Raw genomic sequence first — 22,405 nt, 5'->3', positions numbered from 1 at the left:
AAAAAAAAAAAAAAAAAAGGAAAAAAAAAGGAAAAAAAAAAAAGAAAAAGAAAAAGAAAAAAGAAAAAGAAAAAAATCCTACTTTTAATCTCCAGGCTCCACGTGCATCTCCCCCAACCCTCTATCTTCCACTCGCTCCGGAGTCGGGGCCCAGGCTCTGCGTGGGTGGGGGCCGCGCGCGGGTGCCGGGCTGGAGGAAGCGCGGGAGGCTCCCGCACCCTTAGGTCCATTTGCATAAGTCACTGTGGGGTGCGGTGGTGGCCTCACAGACCAACTCGCCTTCCCCTCGGCCCCTCGCGCCTCTCTGCGCTCGCCTGAGTCTCTCGGGTAGAGAGATCAATAAGCCCAGGCCGCCTGTCGCAACTTTGAGTGCCCAGTGTCAGCGTTTGGTGGCTGCCTGGTGCGGGTACGCGGGACCCGGCCGCGGTAGGCGGGGGCGTGTGGCATCATCTTCTGAGCTCAAAGTTTGAACTTAGAGCAAACTTTTCCCCTGCTATCCAAGGGTGCGTGCCCCTTCTGTGCCCCCGGGTTGCCCCGAGAACGCTGGAGGGCTGAGCAGGGACGCCTGCGCCCTGGGCCCGGTGCTTGGCGACATCCCTGCAGCCACGCGTGTTTTGGTCCGAACTCAGCGGTGTGGACGCTCTCTAGCTAACCCCTGAGAGCCTGGAAAACTCATACACACACCCGCGCACCCTCTGCCAGACACGCACCCCACGCGCATTCGGCCCCCGCTTGTCAGAGACAGAGCCCGCGCCAGCCGTAGCAAGATCGCGAGTGGGCTTGGGGACAGGGCGCACCTCGAGAACCCTCGGCGCTCGTACTCTCGACACCCCCGCCACCACACACTTTCGCTTCTGACCCCTGCGTCTTTTAAGCTCAGGGATCTTCTCTGCGACACGCGCGTGCCACCGCGCCCCTCCGGCCCTGTCCCGGCCACCGATGGCTCTCCGTTTCTCGCCTGCGCGTAGCTTTCCTCCCGTGCTCTCGGTATTCCGTTCCTGTCCCTCGGAGACGTCTCTCCGGAGCGGACCAGACGAGGCGGCGCGCGCTTCGGGTGGGGACCGAGGCGGTGGCGGCGGCGCCGAGAGCCGAGGAGTTTGCCAGCTGCCGCAGGGTCGTGGTCATCTGCTGCCTCCGCCTCCTCGCGCCCCCGCCTCCCCCTCTCCCCCCCCCACACCCTGCTGCGCTCGGAAACTTTGATTCCTTGTCCCCCCTCCCCACCTGTTGTGAGCTCCGCCTCAGTCCCGGGAGACTGGCGGTGACACACACGGGCGCCAGGGAGCTCCGCGCCCAGAAACAAAGTCTCATGCCCCCCCACCCCAGTGTTTGCTTGGAAATTGCTGCCTGCAGCACCCCCATTCCCGCGCAGCTCCCGCCCCCTGGGAGCCTAAGGACTAAATAAACAGTTGTAACTCCAAACCTTGCGCCTGCCACCGCAGCCCTATCCCACCCCTTTCCCCCAGTCCTGCCCCTCCTTTTTTGTTGTTGCAACTTTGTAAGATCCCGGGAAGGTGCTGAGACTAAGGCTCAGGCCGGGCCCCGGGTTTCCCGATCCCTGCAGGGATCCCCCGCGGCGCATCCTCTTTCCCTGTTCCCTGGAGCTCGGGGGTCCTCTCCTTCTGGCTGCCCCTTCTATCTCTGCTCCTGGCCCCTTCCGCCTAATCACCTCGTCCCCTTCGAGTCTCCCACCCCACAACCTTCACGGAAGGACGACTTGCTGAGGGTCGCCCCGGTCTCTTGTCGATCGCAGACCCCGAAACTTTGCCCCAGGAGGACGGCGCGCGGCGGGCGAGCGGGCGAGGGGCAGCGGCGGCGGCGGCGGCGGCGGCGCGGAGAAGCGTGGAGCTGCCGGCGCCTCCTCCCCGGACTCGGTGGGTAAGTCGAGGCGGTTGTGGCAGGCGCGCGGGCGTGGGGGGAGAAGCCAGGAAGCCGGGGCGCTGTACCAGCCAGCTTGGGCAACCAGAGATCCGCGACCAGGCGGGGGGGAGCAAGGAATGTGCCCATCCGGCTGGTAGGTGAAAGCCAATACAGGACCTGCTTTCTCCCCTTTTCTCTCACTTTCCTCCCGGAATCCGAAAATCTGGAGATCAAAGTTAGCGTGCAATGTGAAGTGTAAAATGTGACATCCCTCGCTCTACTTCTCAGCCCGCTCCCCCTTATAACTATTAATTATTTCCAAGCCATTGTGTCCAATACTCTAGCTGGGCTGATTTCAAAGTGTATTGATTTAGGCTAGGCTCATCCTACGCTTTCAACCTAATTTATTTTCTTATGGCTTGACTAGAGGACCCAAAATGAAACTTGTTTCTTCCTTTTTCCTTCCACCCCACCCCCAGTCCCTTCATCTGGGTGCCTTAGGTAGAATCATGAAATTAATGAACATTTCATTGGGTTGCATTTGAGCTTACCCAATACACTGCCCAGGGTTGCTCTCACGGCAAGTTCCAGGTATTTTCCGAGTTCTGATTTCTTATTTTTTTCGCTGCTCTTCAAACAAGAAGGCTGCGGAAACATTTTTGGATTCCGGTTGAAGAGTCTGCCGGTTGAAACCCTTGCACTACATCTTCCTTGGGCCATAGCCTGGAAGAACTCGAAAAATAGATGAACTGAGAAAAACCCAAGGATATTTAAGATTTTTTTTTTCTGTTTCTGAAAAATGTATTGGAGGATCCCAAATTCTTGCCTTTTTTTTTTTTCACTCTTCATTTTTTTTTTTCACAGCGAGAATGAGTTTGGGGACTGGGTTGATGAGAATTTGAGAGAGCTAGTAAGGCTTGAGATGTGTTCTATCCGGGGTGTCTTGCTTGATGGAGGCAGCAGAGTCCTTGCTAATTTCTATTTCAGATCATCTTCAAGAATTCCATTCGAGTTTTGATTTTGAAGTGCATATATCTCTTTAGAGTCTGGAAAAGAAAACTGGGCACAGATTTTTTTTTTAAGGGGGGGGGTGGGTTTGCCCTCCCTTCTTTGAAACGTCTTAAAGAGCATTAAAAGTATAAATAAAATTCAAACACCATTCAAAAAGTGTCATTTAAAATCTTAGTGCAAGGAGGGGAAGATTTAGCATCTCACCAGTGGCTATAACTCCCTCACACACACACACCCCCTTTTGGATTAGTCATTGTATGAGAGAGGGGGGAAATTCACTTTTTTTTTTGAAAAGTAAAGTAAACAGCTTCCAACTGCTGAACCTTGACAACCCAAATTAAGGAAGCAGGGGAGATCAAACAAGGCTGCTGCCGGGTTGTTGTCAAGAACTGCTATGAGGGAGAACCCAGCAAGGCTATATGTTCACTTATGCAGAAATGGACCATTGCAAATGCTTGTCTTTATTGTGCAAGTGAAGCCTTCACTTGGAAGGAAATGACCAGCCTCTGGGCTGCTTTCGAGTGCCTATGGATGCTAAACAAGTTACTATTTTGTAATACATTTCTTTTTTCTTTTTCTTTTTCTTTTTTCTTTTTTTTTAGGAGAACACACCCAAAAAGGTATCCAAAGAATATTAAGTCATCTGAATTTTGTCTTACTTGTTAACCAGAACCTCACCGTGGATTTCTTTTTCCCAGCATTAGACTCCCACACCAGTTAGATAACATTTTCTCACATCTAGCTTAGAAGGTTTGCCTTCTTAGGGAGCCAGAGTTTTATATATGAGGGTTTAAATTTGCTGTTGTAGTTAAAAAACAAAAAGAAGAAACTCAAGTGATAAAGCCCAGTTTGGGAATTTAAAAAGAGGTAGAGCCTTCTCAGAGCCTTCTCTAGATTACACATGACCTCTTTTTTTTTTGTTTTGTTTTGTTTTTTTTTTGATTGACATTCAGTATGACCAGCTGCTACTTTATATTTTCAGTTTCTTTGTAACTTGGCTTCCCTTGTTGTCTAGGAAATTTTAACTATTTCACATTTTAAAGGAAAGTCATAACAGTAATTTCTTTAGCATTTTATTTTCACAGGTTTATCAAAGTAATATCAATGAAATATCAATTATTCAAAATAACTGTTTCAAACTAAGGAGTTTACATTTCTAAAGATGTCCTCAAGATACTATGTTTATATTTAAATCCTGAAGTGTAAACTATGTAACACTTTATTTCCAGTTACAAACTATCTATAAATTAAATGTCATCTTTAATTAAGTAGAACAAAGTATGAAATAGGACAAGTAAACACAGAAGAGTAAAAGTCATTGTCACATAAGGCTTGTATTTTTAATTACCTACTGACTGTCACATAGTGACTACTTTGTTTTTTTTTTTTTTCTTTTTTATAAGCTAGAGTTTTATAACCATGGTACACAACATGTTTCAAAGTCTGACCCTTTTATTGGCCTACCTTTATTGTATAATTAAGCAATGTGGGTTAAACATACACATGGATGGTGTTAGGCAATTTTCTGTACTATATCATGTTTTTTAAAAAGCTGTAAATATTTTCTAGTTAAATCATTTGTACCAACAATAGCAGAAGTTAATCGAGTTAATGTTGGGCCTTAGCATTTTTATTTTGCCTGTGACTCAGGTTTTCCTTGCTTCTTCCCAGACCCCTTTGTACATTTGCGCTCTTAGGCTCTGTGGAAGGGTGTTGTGCTGGCAGCAGTTGTTGAAGTGAACAGAACAACTGGGCTATTTCCTAAACAAATACATTTTACTACAGCATGACCAGTACCAGAGTTAGGAAAGAGAAGGGAGAGGCTAGCACATGCGATAACCTTTGGAGTCCAGCTTCCCCTTGCAGACATCCCTAATACATGCCTGTGTAGTTGGTTTGCATGGTTCACTTGAAACTTAAACTTAATTTTGTACCAATATCTTTCTACCTCTGTCTCATCTGTCTCTCCCTCACCTTCTGCCCCTCCCCCCCCCCAGTGTATTCTGAAAAGTTTTAGGTGCTAGAGGTCTGATCCCATTTCAGTGGCTATATCGAGAGAATTCATAGGGAAAAGCCAGAGGTTTACCAATTAAAAATAATTTTAGGCACACATCACTCAAATTTCAATAGATTTTAGACTAACAGAAAATAGTATAAATTTTGTTTATGATTTGGTTCCTTTAAAGTACTTATATTAAAGAAACTCATTTAACCCGAGTGCAGAGCATTAAGTAGGGAGGGAAGCCCTGCAAAGGCCTTCAGCTGCCCTCTGCTCTCCTGCTAATCTTAAATTACTACAATTTAATTGCAACTTGAAGGCATTGAATATGGGCTGTTGCTGCAGGTTTCCGAAGGGTTTCCAGAGCTTAACTTCGTTTACACAGGTGGTATTTTTTATTTAAGACAATTTTTTTTACTGAGTACCTTTTTCATACTTTCTTATTCTGTTACATATCATACCCCTTTTATACATTTCAGTCAGAGTAAAGGCTGGTTTTGCTAAGTAAGCAATAGTAGCCATTGTCTTTGAGAATGTTTTAAAGTCTAGACTATAAATAACAATTAGTTGTGTAAAGAAAATAAATCCAAGAAAAGTATTTGATGACTGAACAAGTGAATTCCATACATTGAGATTTTGTGTATACATTTATTATTTGTGTTTGTGTTTGTTTTTGTTTTTGTTTTTGTTTTTTTTTTTTTTTTTTACTGCAGTAAATCCCACTGAGTGACCAAACACTGAGCATGTGAGAAAAACCAGCCAGAAAGGTTTGCATGTTTTTCCAAATGATCCTTCCCTTTGCTTGTTCAGTCATCTGAAGGCCACTCAGCCACAGGCCAGGCGTGGTATGCAAAGAGCCATCTTCAACTGAATTTTGAAAATTACTTCTTGTCTGATACTTGGATGAATTAAAGTTAGGAATGCCAAAAGCTGGTGCAGCAGCAGCAGTGTGTGAGATGAGATGACTTCTTAAAATAGGGGCAAACCTGGCCAAATAAGGATGCCTTCTGCACGCCAGTTAACCCTTCCAGTCCGTAGGAGATTCTTTATCTCAGTGTGCACGTGACCACAAGGTTAATGGGATGTAGTGCCCATTTGGCTTGTGTTCCCAACCTGAAAATAAATGTAAGGAACATTTGATTTCAAGGAATGCTTTGCTTTTGCTCCCTCCGATGGTGATCTTGCTCTGTGGGCTCCAGGCTGGTGCTCCGCAGAGAGGAAACCTGTGGAGATCAAGTGTATGGCAGCTAGGAAAGACAATTAGATCGCTTTCTTTGTTTCTTTAGTAAATTATTCTTATTAGTTACTGTCCATTTGTGGAAAGGCATTTTTCAAACCTTGTGTAAAAAGGCAGCTCCCATTCACGAGAGAGGGCTGGAAGCTGTGTTCCTTTCTAACCACATTTACTGAACGTGAGGTGTGGGGGCCAGGTTAGCTTGTTGACATCTCTGCCAGACTTGTTTTTCTTTCTGCAGTTCTGACACTGGTTTTTAACATATGCTTTGCCTCTGGAACACAACAGGTGCTTCTTGGGTTGTTAGCGTGTTGTTCTGAAAGTGAGAAGATGATTTTGTAGGCAGGCAGGAAAAGAAAGACGTGCGTGTGAAGACAAGGCCAGGACCCCGAACAGGTGCACATGCCTGCCTCTGACCTCCCCAGTCATTCTGTTTCACCAGAGCACTCACTGGTGAGGGCACTGGGTGGGGTGGAAGGGGGGGGAGCTGTTTTCACCTGGTGAGGTTTCCCATGATGCCATAGTCAGGCAAGGCTCTGGGCTGAGTGCAGAGGATGCTCTCCGGTGGCTTGATCATGCTCTTCCAGGCCACTCAGTTGTTGGGTTAAATTAGTTTCCTCAATCCCAGTACTTAAAGTAACTAAATCGTAAACAAAATTTATATTAGATCCTGACAACTAATAATCTATTTAAATTACATTATAGTATCTGGGCAAAATTTTAATTAAAGAGCGGAGTACTGTCAAGCCCTGTAAATATCCTGACAGGTCTACTCAAACGGAACTGATACCGTGAAATATTTACATATGTCTGGTGTGTTCAGTGCATCTCAGCAGTGCCTGTCCTGAGCTAATTGCACTTTCTTTCCAAATCACAGTTTTAATAAAATAGTTTTTTTAAAAAAGAAGGAGAAGAAGAAGAAGAAGAAGAAGAAGAAGAAGAAGAAGAAGAAGAAGAAGAAAAAAGAATGAATGCACACACAATCCTGTTCCAGAGTTCTGTTCACTACTCCAGTCTTTCCTTGCAGGATCCTTCTGTGATGGGCTTACTCTCTCCTATTGCTGTTAAATCAGTAGCTGAGGTGGAGGGGCCACTGACTGGCAAGCGTGTCCTCCTGTTTGAAGATGTTAAAGGCTAGCTTGGCTTTCAGAGGCGCTCACAGAAGACAAGAACGGTTTGCTGAGGGTCCCTGTTTATATTTTAGAGCTGATTCTCTTCCTTTAAAACAGCGATTATCTTCTGAATTTTGTATCTGGATACATGCTTATTTGTTACCAGTGCCATTTTGCCAGGTTCTCTTGATTTTTACTAACCGTGTGCTTTGCCCGATGACTAGAACACTGGGCTCTATTTCCAGCATCAAACCTAGTGTGGCTTCCCAGTGTCTTCCTCTCACCCATACATCCAGTCTCCCCCATACATCCCAGTCTCCCCCATACATCCCAGCATTACTTTGTCTGCTTCCAGGGTCTTCAAGGCTCCTGCCTGTGAGTTACATGATGGAGGGCTATCCTTTGAGCTCAGTAATTCAACAGCAGGGGCTTCTTTTCCAGTTTCAGGTCAGTGAGTGAAGCGCATAGAGGAAGAGTGTTTTGTCCGTTTTGTTGGAGCTGTGCATTCCCTCAGCAAGGTGAGCACAGAGACCCAGGTAGATGTTCTTATTAGGGGTGGATGGAGGTTGCAGGCAGGCTTGTGGGGATTTTGTTTGTTTCCACGACAGGGTTTCACTATGTAGCCTTGGTTCTTCTGGAACTTGCTCTATAGACCAGGCTGGCCTTGAACTCAGATCTGCCTGCTTCTGCTTCCCAAGGGTTGATCACTAGGATTAAAAGAGTGCACCACTACAGCCTGAGGCAGCCAACAAGTTTCCTTATTCACCCGTGTTTTTTTTTTTTTTTTTTTTTTTGTGTGTGTGTGTGTGTAAGAGAGGGGGTGGGGGAGGGAGAGACAGACAGACAGACAAAGAATGAATTTGAGAATGCATATGGATAGGATGGTTTAATTAAAGTACTCATTCCTGAATCAGAACTCTTGGGTGTGTACTGAGACAGGAGGAGGCGGCTAAGTATTCTGTTCTATCTATTGCTCTCTGCTCGCTTTCCTAGCGATGGGGGTTCTTTCTGATCTTGGAGTTGGCTCTTTTTCAGGTAGGCTGCTGAGCATCTTTGTCTTTTTGTATCACAGTGCTAGAGTTACAGGTGCATGCAGCCTCTCCTGGCTTTTACCTGGGTACTGGATCTGAGCTCAGGTCCCCCTGCTTGTGGAACAAGCACTAAAGCCACTGTCCATCTGCCCAGCTCTTGAATCAGAATTACTGATGACTCACCAGAAGAGTCCATTTGTAACATTTCTGCTGTAGTTCAGATGCCTGTGGCATGGAGACCCATGGTCCCAGGTGATTGCTGCTACTGGAGGGAGGCATCAAAACCCACCCTGCCGGGTGTTACTGACCGTTTTTGTTTTGAAGCTAGTCCTGTGTTGTTGTTGTTGTTTGTATTTAGAGTGAAGACCAATAGTTTTTTTAACCAAACATGAGCTCTCAACAGAGCTGTAGTTCAAACACAGAGGTCACACAGCTCCTGGTTCCCCACCTATGGGATGGGGCCAGGCTTTGTGCTTGAGGGAAACACCACCCACAGTTTCACGTGCATGAGGCAGGGAGAGGAGAAAGCAGACTGATGACCTCAGTGCTCAAGAGTCACAGGACTACCTGCAGCCGCCCTTCAGGAGGATTTGCATGCTTGGCCACTGTAGATCCTTAACAAAGGTGAGCAAGCTTCTGTCTCAGAGTCAGGCACAGAAGGAAACATTGCCTGGAGATGCACAGGCTACATAAGAGCCCCAGGGTTCAGCCAAGTAGAAGGAACATTGCAGAGTGTCATTTCCTTCTACCAAGCGTGTGGTCTTCCCCTTCATGATTCGTCTCCCTCTGTATTCCTGGGTGATGTGATCACCTTGCGGCTGTTGGTTGCCATCAAATGGCATTCTGGGATTTCCTCTCTACTCTCATCATTCAAGTTTGATTTCAAGATCTAAACTGTCTATTCCTTAGATTAACCTGCTGGCACAAGTATTTTGATTTCCCTAAGCATGTTGGGAGATGCTCTGTGTATGTGATGGGACATGCACAGATATTGATGGAAAGAGCCCAGCCAAGGATGCCACACAAATACAGACGTGAATCCTATCAAGAATGCCTCCTCCAAGATTATGCGATAAGGGAGATCAGGTGCTAGCTAAGGAGCCCTGTGCAGGTACTTAGCTCTTCAGCTGTAGCTCTCCCTACTCAGATCCAAGTTACCTACATGAAAGTTGTCCTGACATTTGGGTGTGGGTGGGGTCTGTGTTTGTCACGGACCTTTTGAAGTTACCCAGACTTTTCTTAACTGGTTTTCTAATTTGCATTTTAATTCTGGTGTGGCCTCATTTTAATAACAGCTGAAAACTGTTCTTGCTGTTTAGGACTTTCCATTTAGGTTGATGCTGGGTGACACAAAGTTCATTTGCTTCTGTTCAAATGTTTATGCACTAAAAAAGAATAAAATAAAAAATTCTCCAGTAGATTAAACTTCAGCACTGGAAATCTCAGCATGCTGGTGACTGAGGGGTCTTGCTTGTTGAGAGGATGTTAATCATTTCATTAAGAAAGATTAAGTAATTAACTGATATTTCATTAGGGAATCAATAGCAGTCCTGTTTTAGTGATGTGTTCTAGTGATTTTTGAATAGGAAGTTGGCTGTGTTTAATTACACAGAGAACAGGTTGTCGAATATTGTAAAGTAGGGGACACCGCACTTTGAGAAACTGTCACTGTCCGTGTATGGTGCCGAGAGGTTGGGAGAAAACATATGTATTAAAGTCGTTTCTTACAGGGACTTCTCCGGTATGCTTCTAGATTTGTTTCCATCTTGTGCGTCTTCTCTGTGTTTAAGGAAGGTTCAGCTGTCTAAATGTGCTGTCTTTTCTAAATAATGGCTTTGGTTGCAGCAGGATGCATGCTAACAGTAAATATGAGGCTCTCACTTGGGTTCAGTGTACCAGGAGCAATTCCATTCCTCACTGTGGACAGGAGTGGAGGGAGGCTGGGGGTAAGAAAGGGAGTTACGGGGCAGGGGTGGGGTAGGGGGCGGCTTCTGCCACCACCTCTCTGTCTGAGTTAACTCCAGCCCAGTTTCTAAACATTCCAGGACCGGGATGGAAGGGTCCTCCCCAGGCTTCTCTGTCATCCCTGTGTTCTGATGTCACACACAGGGACTGCTGGCATGCCTAGCAACTGAACACTGAACAGATCCCCAGGAGACGTCTCGGTTCAGAGTCCGTTTTTGTTTTGTTTTGCTTCGGAAACAGGACAGTTACTTTTACTAAATATAGAAACTTTCTGTGGTGGAGATGACTTTCCCATAGTATAGTCCTACTGGTAAAGAATTCCTTAAGCATGAGGTAATAATAAGTGATTTTGAAAGCCTTGGAAATGGATTTGTTTTTGGGACACAAGGCTTTAGGGTCACTGCCGAGTGCAAAGTTGCTGGCTCCATCCATCAGCGAGGAAGACTTTAGAGGAAAGTATTGGACAGACCTTTGTCTTAAAAGCTATATGTTTGTATTTTTAAATTTGGGTTATGAAATATATAAGGCACCAAAGGAACAAAGAATAGTTATTTGGAGCATTTTGTGTCTGTGGCTCAGCTTTGAAAATCACAGTGGTTTGGTAAAAAGGCTGCTGGTCTCACCTGTCCTCAGCCCTTTAGAGGAGGGACATCATTCTCAGGTGGCAGGTTTTTGCTCCGTGTGTGTGTGTGTGTGTGTGTGTGTGTGTGTGTGTGAGTATAAAACATTCACACATGTTTAATATATAAAGTATGCATTCCTCATAAGAGGATCTTACATTCATGTGCAAAGGTCTATATTATAGTACCTTACTGTATGTATTCTTTGGCAACCTGGTTTTTAAAAAAGTATTCAGTATAGCTAGTGAAATTCTTCCATATGGGTATGTATAGCAGTAGCTAATTTCCCTTTTTCCTTTCTTATTTTAGCTCTGTATGTTTTTCCTGCATATATATGGACCATGTGTGTGCAGAAATCAGATGGGGGGGTCATAAGAGAAAGTCAGATCCCTTGGAACCAGAGTGATGAAGGCTATGTGCCATCATGTGAGAGTTAAGAATTGAACCCAGGACCTCTACAACAGCAACAAATGCTCTTCCCCCTCGGCCAGCTTTCCGGCTCCTGAGTTCCCCTTTCCATGTGACCCATTTGTAGTGTTGAATTTTAACCCAAAACAAATGCTTGACATTTGAACCCCAAACCTAGCAGTATAAAATGTGGGCTAAGCCTTCACTCCTGACTCCTATTCTGTCTAATTTGCTTATTTGTGTGTACTTTCAGAGGAAAATAACATTAAATAATTTCAACCATTTATCAGGGGGTTTGATTAAAAATAATCTTTCAAGTGGCTGGTCTTTTCTGTTAGGGAGGGGTGGGAGTGGGGAAATAGGCGTTCATTTGAAGGAGCCTGTCCATTTCCTCATTCTTATTTAAAGAGTTGGCTTAGAACTTAAGAGTTGCATATGCAGGGTAGTGAGTTAAAGAGCAACATTTAATTAACAGGCTCTTTATACGTCTGTAGCCTTGGTATGATGTAGCACCTTGTTCTTCAGTGGAGAAAGTGATTTCTGCATAATTTAAAGGGCTGGCATTTTGATGGTAAGAAAGCCATATAAATAAAGATATGCTTAGATGGGAATCAGAACATGTTTTTAAAATAGTGTGCGTGTCTACTTTCAGCTCTGTTACCAAACTTGCTGCAGAAGCTGGAGTTGAGGCTCCGTGATTATGCTAATGACCACGAGAATCGATGGTGCGAGGCGGGATGTCATCAGCGGTATAATCGGGGAAAGTTACCCGGGTTTTTTCTTTCTTTTTTTTTCTTTTTTGTCATTAAGTATTAGTGATAAATAATGCACTGTTCATTCTGAGTAGATGGAACATATTTAATTCTGATGTACAGAGTTTCAATTTCATTGGGCTCATTGCAGAGTAAAATGATAATCTTTGGTAATTTGAGAGGAAAGAGGAAAGGCGTTTGTGTCAGCAGGACTAACAGAGGCCATCTCGAAATGTTTACCTTGACAAACCAGAGAGGACTGGAAAAACGTACGGTTTTTTTTTGTCCTGGACAACTTGGCTATTTGTGCTGACATTTTATTAGAGTATCAGGTACTCAGTAAATAGCACAAATGGCTGGAGATGTTAAACAAAATAGTCTAAAGGTAGCTAATGTTTCTCTGCAGAAGGGAGGAAAATCTAACAGAAGGGAATGTTTGGACAGTGCTCTTTGGAAATGAAGGACATGTTCAGTGTGGACGGTAGAGCTTGTTAGCCATCAAACAGCAGGTTTGATTTAGGCAGAGTGGCTTGTAGCAAAGAAGGTTGTACTTGGTCGTGATTTTTCAGCGAGGTGTTAGCAGCACTGGTACCGTGGCATCTTTAGACCTTCTGGGAAGCAGTGGTCCTAGTCTGTAGCGGGTACTGCGTCTCTGTAAATAGGAGTCAGCACTTGTTTTGTTGATGCACAGTTGTACTAAGTGACAAGAGAGAAAAGGAGAATAATGAACTGTGTTTTATAGGCTGTAAGAACCGGTGATTGAAAGATACGAGCGAGTCTGATGGGAGCCTGCTTGGAGAACACTTCTTCCAAGGATGCATTATTATAGATTCTCTGGAAAGCACAGTCGCACCCTGGCCTGGGCCAGTGAGTCCTGCTTTCCCTTATGTCTGTCCCTTGTACAGGGCCCATGCTGGCTCTGTCCAGCTCTGCCATCTGCTTTTCCAGCAGTGGTCTTCCCTGTGGTAAGGCGGGCCAACTGGGTCAACCATTGCGATCTGGCAGATATCCACTGGGAGCTAAGATCAGCCAGGCTCATTTTTATGTGTGTCCAAAGCCAAGATTTCAACTTGGTGAAAAGCTGTGGAATTTATCTCCCAAAGCGTCGCCCAGGCCCTGCTTTTCCTTTCTCCCACTGCCTGAGTGAAGAGATGATTGCTTAATGCTCCTAATTATGCGATCTCGCAGGATCTTCCAGCACCTGTGTACAGCGCAGATCCTGGGTGGTCACGGAGAAGCCTGGCTCTGGCACCTTCTTCTCTTCTTGATAGGGAAATCCTAGGGGGCCTGACCATGCTTCCACATGTGAGCAGAGAATCAAAAAGGGTGACCCTTTCTTTTGACCTTGAACTTGAGCCCTGAAAAGTATCTTTAGACTGTGGGCTACTTTTACAATCAGTAAGTCAGAAATGATGTCTTTAAACTATTTGTAGCTTGTCATACTCATTATCTATATACATATCTGTAAAAGTATTTTCTTTCTCTTTTCCTTTGCCAAGTGAGCATTAAAGTTTTGTATTGGAATGAGGAGGCAAGTGGGAGCCAGTTTGTTTTTTGAGCCATACAGCGTTAATGGGGGAGTTTGCTAGGCTTCTTACATCCTAGTGTCAGAGGTAGGGGTGGGGGACCTATCAGCTCTCCAGAGGACCTCACTGATGCTCCAAGCCAGTTGCACCTTTGTCCCTAGGAGACTGGAATCTAGAGAGGGGATGTGACGTTGATGTATAAATTCACATGCATGTATCTAAAGGAAATGTGTTTGTGTACATAACTATATACTGTATGGACATATGGATATATTTTTGGAAAATGACAAACTATATTACAGGGTTTTCCAGTTAGTCTAGGCTGGCCAGTGAGCCCCAGGGATCCACCCATCCCCACCTTTCTGGTGCTAGGTTACAAGCATGTGCCATCATGGCTGGCTTTTTACATAGATGCTGTACTATCATGGCAGGCTCCCTCTGAACCACCTACCCCCTCCCATCAGACTTGACTTCTCACTGTAACAAAGGTCGGTGGTGCTCCGACTGTGCCCAGGCTTGTGGGCAGGCTGAGCAAGAGCTCTACCACAGAGCTACATCTCTATCCCAGGGGCACTTTCTCATATCATAATGTATCCTACTCGATTATGACTACTTTGTCCTTCAGTAAGTGTATTTATATGTCATTTGCTTCTTTCTGAGAGCAGTACTAGGAAGGCCAGATGTTCTCTGCTGTTTGGTGTGTCTATAGGAGTCCTGAGGTGTAGAGAGTAGGCCTTTAGAGCCATGTTGATGGAAGTCAGGGGCCCGATTGTGGGTAACATAGTGTAAAGTATCAGGGAGTGACTGACTTGAGAGAGCGTTCACATGGTCATAGTTCCTGAGGTTAGTAATGGATGTATATGGCACCTGTGTCTTGCTTTTCCTGTGTTCTTTTGGCAGTATCATGTTGGATTGCAGGTTGGAGCATGGATTTGGGGTGAGATGAAAAACAACTGTTTTGTCTCTTCTCTCTATATCAACTTTGGAGAAGCAGGAGCTTAGGTGTCAGAGTGCTAGAATTCTATGAAACAAATTCCTCTGACAGTGTAGAAAGTTTGAGTCCATGAGCCCTTTGAACTTTCAGTAAAGACAGAGAATGTGAAGTAGATCAGAGGCATGTGGTGCAAAGTCAGAAGTGTGCTAGTAGCTGTGCTCACAACCACTACCATATGTGATGCAGGGTCTTCTCTGCAGGACAATGTAGTGATGGCTTTCAAGGCTTCGAATCTGCTCATGTACCCTCCTGCCTTTCTGTCTTTCCTCTAGCTCTCCCCTGGGGTCTCACCTTTGACTACCTTCTGTCCTCATTAGCCTCTACTCGGTCACCTGCCCTGGCCTTTATTCCCGAAGGAGGTTTCTGGATGTTAAATTGGATTTCAGCCTCAGGAAAGAGCCAGCATCTACTGTCTTATTTCAGTGTGTGAATTAGTGAACGTGCAGGGAGAGTGCTTCTGCTTGGAGGAGTTAATTATTCATGCTCTGGAATGGTTGACCCAAGCCAGCCAGTGAGCCTGAGGATGCATGTGTCCAGGAGGGTGAAATGAGCTTCCCTTATGGGGGTTCAAGCCTTGAGTTGGAAGCTGAGAATGGGTTTTTAATTAATTAATTAGCTAATTCTGAATTTTAAACTGTTAACTGCATCACCTTGAACCAAGTGGTTTTGAGTCTCTTCTGTAACTGGTTTCGAGTCTGTCTTAGATTCCGGCATCCTGAGTGAGTAGTTAACTGTTTGAGTTTCAAGGGGTTTCTTGAGTTTGATGGTCTTACTGGCAGGGCCAGTGGCTGGGGTTGGCCAGCAGGAGGTGCACGTGAGCAGCCTAGGCAAAGCCTTATCAAAGTATCAGCCCATGCAATTTTGGTGGTTGGGTGTTAGTAATAGTTATTCTTCCAATGACCTGAGTTCACCTTTTATGGTGAGGCACTGTATTCACGTCTTCCTTTCCTTGTGCTTGTTTGATGACAAGAGCTGACAAAAGGAATTCTTAACCCTTTGAACTTTCTTCCTTTCTTCCAGCTGTGCCTATATTTCCTCCGTGCAAGGAAGGGATCAACTCTTCTGGTTCTCTGTCTGTCTAGAGCCAAGGGGAAGGGCTGTAAAGAGTTTGTGTAGAGCATGCAGAGGCCTAGCCGGGATGGATGTTCTAAGTCTCTGTGGCCTTCGGAGATTGCAGGGAGGGAAATTGGTATCACACATGTTGTGATTTATAGGAGGATGTGCTTTCGGAACCAATTGAGGTTTGGAGTGTTTCCCACAAAGAACAAGGGTTGACTTTATCAGCCTAGGATGTGCTAATAGGAGAAAAGGAAGCACAAATCAGCCACAGAGAGTGACCCCTGTTGTCCCTTAAGCAGGGGTGGCTCTACCGCACCAGAACCTTTCCTTCAGGGCATTTTCATATTTCCATTGGATGTCCATTGAATATTATCTTTGTAATCACTATGGCAACTACTGATGCTACTGCAGTGATCCCAAAGTTAGCCAACCTAAGGGGTTTCTCTCTGGTTTTAGATTTGAATTACATTATTTTCCCACGGGCACATGCGTGGAACCAGAGGCCAACCCTGAGAGTTCATCTTCAGGTGCAGGCCACCTTATTGTTTTGAGAAAACTTTCTCATTGGCCTAGAGCCTGCCAAGTAGGTAGGCCACCGGTTGGTCAGTGAGCCCTAGGGACCCACGGTCTCTGCCGCCCAGCATTGAGCTAGGAAGAGCATGCCACCTTTTCACAGAGATGCTGGCCATCCATCTGAGGTCTTCACACTTGCCGGATGAGTGCTTTCCTGGCTGAAGTCATCTCCCTGGTCATCAGTTGGAGTTCTTACCTCTGCAATTCCATTCTTTAGGGATGATGTGAAACATAGAAGGGGATGTAAGGGATTTTATTTACCCTTGTAGAAGTAAAATATGTGTATTTATTTATTTATTCACTTGTTTATAAGGTCCATATTTATTTACCTTTTCATCCATTTTCTCAAAATTAGTACTGGGCCAGCAAACATTCCTCTCTGACCACCAGCTGCCCCAGCTTGCTTTGGGATAACCTCAGGTGTTTTGATACAAATATCACTTGGATGCCCAAAACCAATGTCATTCATTATTCTTGGGATTCTTTGTCAACAGTCTTACATCATTCATCTTTTCTCTTTGGTTTACTAAATATATGACTGCCCAGAATCCTATGGGTTTTCTTTATGGTAATTCTGATTTCTGAATCACAGAGCCCTTGTTTACAGTTGACCACCTAAAATCCGAGAGGTTAGTATACAAAGGGTGAGCCGGTGCCTTTTTCTAGCCTGGGTACTTAATTAAGACCTGACAGATTGATTTTTCCATTAGGCCAGAAGGCAGGTGCCGCCTTGATTTGAATTTCTTATTAAGAGTCTGTTTAGCTCCACCCCCACTCCCACACATACAAAATATGTATAGTTAGTAAGATTCCTTGAGAGAGTAAATTATATACAACAAATTGCTTAAAATCTAAATCAGACATCCTTGTGGTGAGTTCCATGAGGAATTTACTGATGCAATTGCCTTACCATGTGCTAAGGGCCCAGGGTCCTTGTACAGTGTCTGCTTGGGGAATGCTGATGAGTGCTGTAAAGAATATGAACTCTTATTTTCTGACCCTTCACTACATCAGGGACAGGATGACAGAAGCATTGTTATCAACAGACCTGACTCATGGGTGGTTTTCTCTCCATTTGCCCATTTCTTCAGGAAAGAATGAAAGTAACTTCCCCAAAGGATTGTTAGCATTCACAGTGAAATTTAAATTCCCAACTCAATTGATTAGAACAAACCTGAGCTCTGCTCAAACCATTTCATTCTTGTTACACAAAGTTGGGCTAAGGCTGAGGTACCTGAGCTTGGAGCACCGGCCGGCATGTAACTGAATCCTGATCTCACTTGTTCTCATGTGCCAATCAGACCACAGTGCTGTGGTGAACGGCTACAGCCTGAGTCCAGGCACTGTGGGCTGAAGAATTGGTTAACACTTGTTGGGGCTTTTAACTTCTCCATTGCTTTCCCTCTTTGACAAGTGCATATGTATAATAGCCTGATATGGTGGTGCATGCCTGTACTGCCAGCATTTGGGAGGCTGAGGTAGAAAGATTGTGAATTTGAGGCTAGCCTGGGCTGTGTACCGAGAGTTTCATGTCAGCCTGGGTTACAGTGTGAAGCTCCATCTCCAAAAACAAACAAAACCCTTGGGAGGCAGAGGCAGGTGGATCTCTGTGAGTTTGAGGCCAGCCTGGTCTACACAATGAGTTCCAGAAAGGCCAGGGTTACACAGAGAAACCTTATCATGAAAACAAAACAAAACAAAACAAAACAAAGAGAATGAAACAAAAACTAAACCTAACCAAAACAACCAAAAGACCAACCATCTCCCACAGAAAAACAAAACCACCCCCCCAAACAAACAACACCCTAAAATAACCACCAACAGGGAACCCTAACCAGATATAATCTAACACATTTCTTTTGTTCTGCGGGCTAAATTTGTTCTGCAAAAACCATCAGTGTACATGTTACTCTTTTTATTTATTATGTGTGCATCTTTTTTGGCTAAAAGGTGTATCAAGTGGGCAAAGCTCAGAAGGAAGGATGGATTTTGCAAGGGTGGTTCAGAGATGGAAGACAGTACCTCATTCCCGAGGTGTAGGCAGTGGAGACCCAAGTTCATTGTCTGTGCTCTGAGGTAGGGGTGACCTGCTTTAGCAGAGTCTCTGCTTTTGGCTAAGCTTCTGACGTCTGGGTTTGCTGGGTGTTCTGCCACTGGGGTAGGTCCAGATAACAGGAAGTGAAACCTTAGGTGGGCCAAGGGAGCCTCATTCCAATGGTGCCAAGCAGGTATGTGCCACCAGCGTTATCACCTTACCAGTAATCTGGCATGCCCTGGGTATTCATGTGTGCCAGGGGGGCTGTAAGGGGGAAGTCACACCACTGTTTGGCACCAGCTTGCTAGTCTCCTTTGAAGGTGTGGGTAGCAAACTCTGGCCCTGGGAGCAGGTTGGTATGAACACACAACTGTATCTGTCCAGGGGCCCTAGAATGTCACACGATTGTTGAAGATCCTCAGCCGTGTGCAGAGAAGGAGCATTGGGTTAGAGCTGAAAGGTCTCAGATCTTGAGGCTCCATTCCACATTTCCTCATTCAGACCTGAGGCTTGGAACCTGGGCTTTCCAAATGTTCGCGTGCTCTTCCAGTTGACCAGTGGTATATATATCTAGGTAGAGTGCCGTCTTTCAGGTTTACTCTGGTCTTTGTCGTAAGATTTCAGAAAAGCCCATGGTTGTCCTGTCTGTAGAAGAGGTAAAGTGCCTCTGTTCTTGACCTAGTTCTGGTGACCTCTTGGACATAGAGTACATTGAATACAGTTTACACAGATTAATTCACAATCTGGGACAGTCCTCTCTACCTTTGGCCACATGTATGTGTGTGGAGTGCCCGTACCATCTCAGTCTGCTTGTGTGACCCCATAAAGCAGCGAGACCTGGCAGAGCTTGGTCCTTCCTGACTGCTCTCTGGCTGTGCACACATATATGTAGACACACACACACACTCCCCTTGCCTTGTATGGGCAGACTGGCTCCTTTATTCTAACGTCACTAGGTTAGCACTGATTTATCCAGAAGTCTCATTTATCAAGGGCACTGCTCATCTTTTCCTGTTGTCTCCAAGGAGTGAACGGGAGGGCATGGTTCTTTGGTCCTGATCATATAACCGTGAAGCTAGTCAACCACAGGTTAGCTACAGACCTGAGCATGAAAAACTAGACTTCATTGTCTGAACCAGACAGAGCGGGATCAAGTCTTGTTTAGTAGTCAGTATTTACATGACCTTGGGTAGGTTTCTCTGCACCCTCAGTTTGCTGGCATAATGTGACAGTGTGGGCAGGGCCCAGCCTGGCCCGGCCTCCACCTTCAGACACAGGTGAATGTAGTGGTCTCTGTGACTGCCCAGAAGCATCAGGATCACCATGCATTGGTGAGTCCTGTTCCACACATAGTGCATCAGATTCTGAGCCTGAAGGTCAGGTTCTGACCTCCAGCCTCACCACTCACAGGCCACATAACACTGCCCTGCTATTATACATTTCTGTGCTTCATTTTCCTTACCCACAAAATACTATCTTAGTGTTGAGCCCTAGAGCCAGCGATGAGGATTAGCGAAGGGAAGACTTATAACACACCTAGCACGGGGCAGAGGGCCTAGAACATGGTGAGCTCTCGGCCCATCACAGGGCCTCCAGTGGTTCCCCGGGTGGGGCCCACAGTGTGGGGAGAGCAGCCATCTAGTGGACTCTAGTTGAATGCTTTTAGATCCTGCTGTGGCTTCCCAACATAGGAGGCAGAAGTCCAAGGCAGAGCCTTGTTTGCAGAGTCTCGGTTCTAAACCCTAACTCTCATCAGGTTTTCACATTCGGCCACTTCCTTTTGCTGCAGAGTGGGACACACAGACATGTTTACAGCAGTGGATAGCAGCTCTGGCTCTGCAAAGAGGAGAAATGTCAGCTTGCTCATTGAACCGCTGACTTGACGTTTCTTCCTCCTCCCTGTCCATGAAGGTGGAGATGTGGCCTTGACATGGGAAGTGAAGGAACAGCACAGAGGAATGTCCTGGGGTAATGGTGATGGAGTCCGGTGGGTGTGGGTGCTGTCTGGGGTCACACACAGTCTCTCTCACCCATGGGTCATCTATTCTAAAGTGCCTTCTGCATGCTGACTCTGGACAGAACCGACCTTTGCATACTTAGGGTAAAGTTTAATTTATAAATGAGGCTCAACAAGAAATTAACAGTAATTAGTACAATGTGCTATGATAAAAATGACATGAGTGTCTCTCTCCCAAAGTACCCATTTAAGAATTTCAGTCTGTGCCCGACCTCAAGTAATGGAAAACTAGGAAGGTTAAGAGTCACTGGCTATCACTTAGCAGCCTCTTCCTTCTCCTCCCATCTCCTCACCCCTAGGCAACCAGCTGACATACTTTTCACTCTGTATCTTGTCTATTCTGGACAATGCCTGTGAGTGGAGTTATCTGTGTGGCCTTGCATGTCTGTGTAATGTTTTCAGTGTTTATCCATGTTGTAGCATGAATCAGTAATCCATCCTTAGGCTGAGTACCATCCCATTTTATCTGTTGGCTGTGCTTTTCATCCACGTGTGGATAGACACTTGGCCTGTCTTCCGCTTCTGGCTTTTGTAAGTATGGCTACCGTGAGCGTTCACATATGGGTTCTTGTGTGGACATATGTTTTCAGTTCTCCTGGGTACATACCTAAGTGGAACTGCTGGGATACGGTACCTGCTGCGTTTCACCCTTGAGGAGCCTCCCACCCACCTGCTTTCCATTCCCACAGCAATGTGGAGGACTCCAGTTTCTCGATGTTCTCACTGCTTTTTCCCATGTGTGCGAGTCACCACCATGCATTGGAATCTGGGGATAATATGAGTGACTTGCCTCGATGACCATTCCTGCTTCTGTATAACACAGGTTATGTTCTGTGAGTGGAAAATATAAAGATAGAAACATTATGGTATTTCCAGAGCAGCCTACTGTCTAGGGAACAGTCAGTCATACACAGGTTATGGTGACTATGGTCATTCCGGCCATCGGGGGTAATGGTGGACCTTTGCTCTTATGTAGTGAGGCTTTCTCTCCAGGTATGAGGTGATCTCCATCTTGGAGTAGAGATTACCTTGACCTGGTAGCTATGACAACTAGTGGAGCAGACACAATGCTGCCATATTATCTAGAGCAGTGGTTCTCAACCCTTCTAATGTTTTGACCCTTTAATGTGAATTCTCCTGTTGTGGTGACCCCCTCCCCCCACATAACAGTGTTTCCATTGTTACTTCATAACTGTAATTTTGCTACTGTTATGAATCCGAATGTAAATACCTTTTAATGTAAATGGCCGATGGTCTTCAGCAACCCCTGTGAAAAGGTGGTTTGGTCCCCAAGGGGTGCTGTTGACCTTTTCCTCAGTCCCTGCTTGCCTGTACAGTGCAGGAACAAAGGTTCAGGTGCAGGCAGCCATGACCTTGGAAATCAACTCTCTAAGTAGATGCACTATATCCAAAGATGGTGGATATTGATAATTCCTAACTCAGACTTAACCAAGATTGATAGTGAGTTTGCAGGAGCTCTTTTGGTTTTTAGTGGAACCAGTGTTTTGTTGCTGTAGTTGGAGAGAAACAAACTATTATTCTATAACCTTTTTTTTTTAGGGAAACTTATAAATTCACCACTTGATATATAGAAGGCAATAATCTGGGGGGGGGGGTGCCCAAATTGTACATCATGATTTCCTCTAGAAATATAACTTAACTATTTCTGCCATTTCCTTCTTAACTTAAACTGTAAACTAGTCATTTTCCAGTTACTAATTCAGAAAAATCATTTGTATAGGCCCAATTTTTAGAATAATTAATTGTAAAGATTTAGTCTTATCTTCTATCCATAAAAAAAAATATTTGGTGGCTGGGTCATGGCCTGGTGCTTGATGAACTATCTGTTGTGAGTTTAGTAATTCCAGATAGCAGTGTCTCCTGAGGTGATGGTCTTTAAGACTGCACTGTAGGCCTTAGAGAGTTTGCTGAGTCAGTGAAGTTGCTTGCTCTGTCTACAAACATGAAGACCAGAGCTCAGACCCCCCATCACCCATGTAAAAGACTAGCACTGCAGTGCACACCTGTAACCCCAGCCTGCGTAGGAGGAGCCTGCAGCTCTAGCGGAACTGGTGAGCTCCAGTTTCACTGAGAGACTTGGTCTCCAAAAACAGTAGGGAGACAAATTGACAAATCTGTTCCATGTTGACCTTTGACCTGTACATGCACACCAGGCGTGCATGTACGCATACTTTACCTTCCCCCTTCCCCC

General features: G+C 45.3%; 1 protein-coding gene across 8 annotated transcripts in view; it reads left to right on the top strand.

The window, feature by feature from the left end:
- Foxp1 (forkhead box P1) overlaps positions 1 to 22,405 on the top strand; it is a 591,308-nt gene that overhangs the window by 258 nt on the left and 568,645 nt on the right. For 3 of the 8 annotated variants that reach the window (XM_029535517.1, XM_021188969.2, XM_021188975.2), the window contains exon 1: positions 1,325 to 1,875. The exons of 1 other annotated variant lie outside the window; for it this stretch is intronic. The gene's annotated coding sequence lies outside the window, so the exon portion shown is untranslated. Of the gene's footprint in view, positions 1 to 1,322; positions 1,876 to 22,405 lie in introns of those variants that run through there. 4 more of the 8 variants (XM_029535511.1, XM_029535512.1, XM_029535518.1 and 1 more) reach the window with 3 other exon arrangements.

Source organism: Mus pahari, chromosome 2, assembly GCF_900095145.1.
Source record: "Mus pahari chromosome 2, PAHARI_EIJ_v1.1, whole genome shotgun sequence".
NCBI lineage: Eukaryota > Metazoa > Chordata > Mammalia > Rodentia > Muridae > Mus > Mus pahari.
This window is presented reverse-complemented; position numbering and strand designations above follow the sequence as displayed.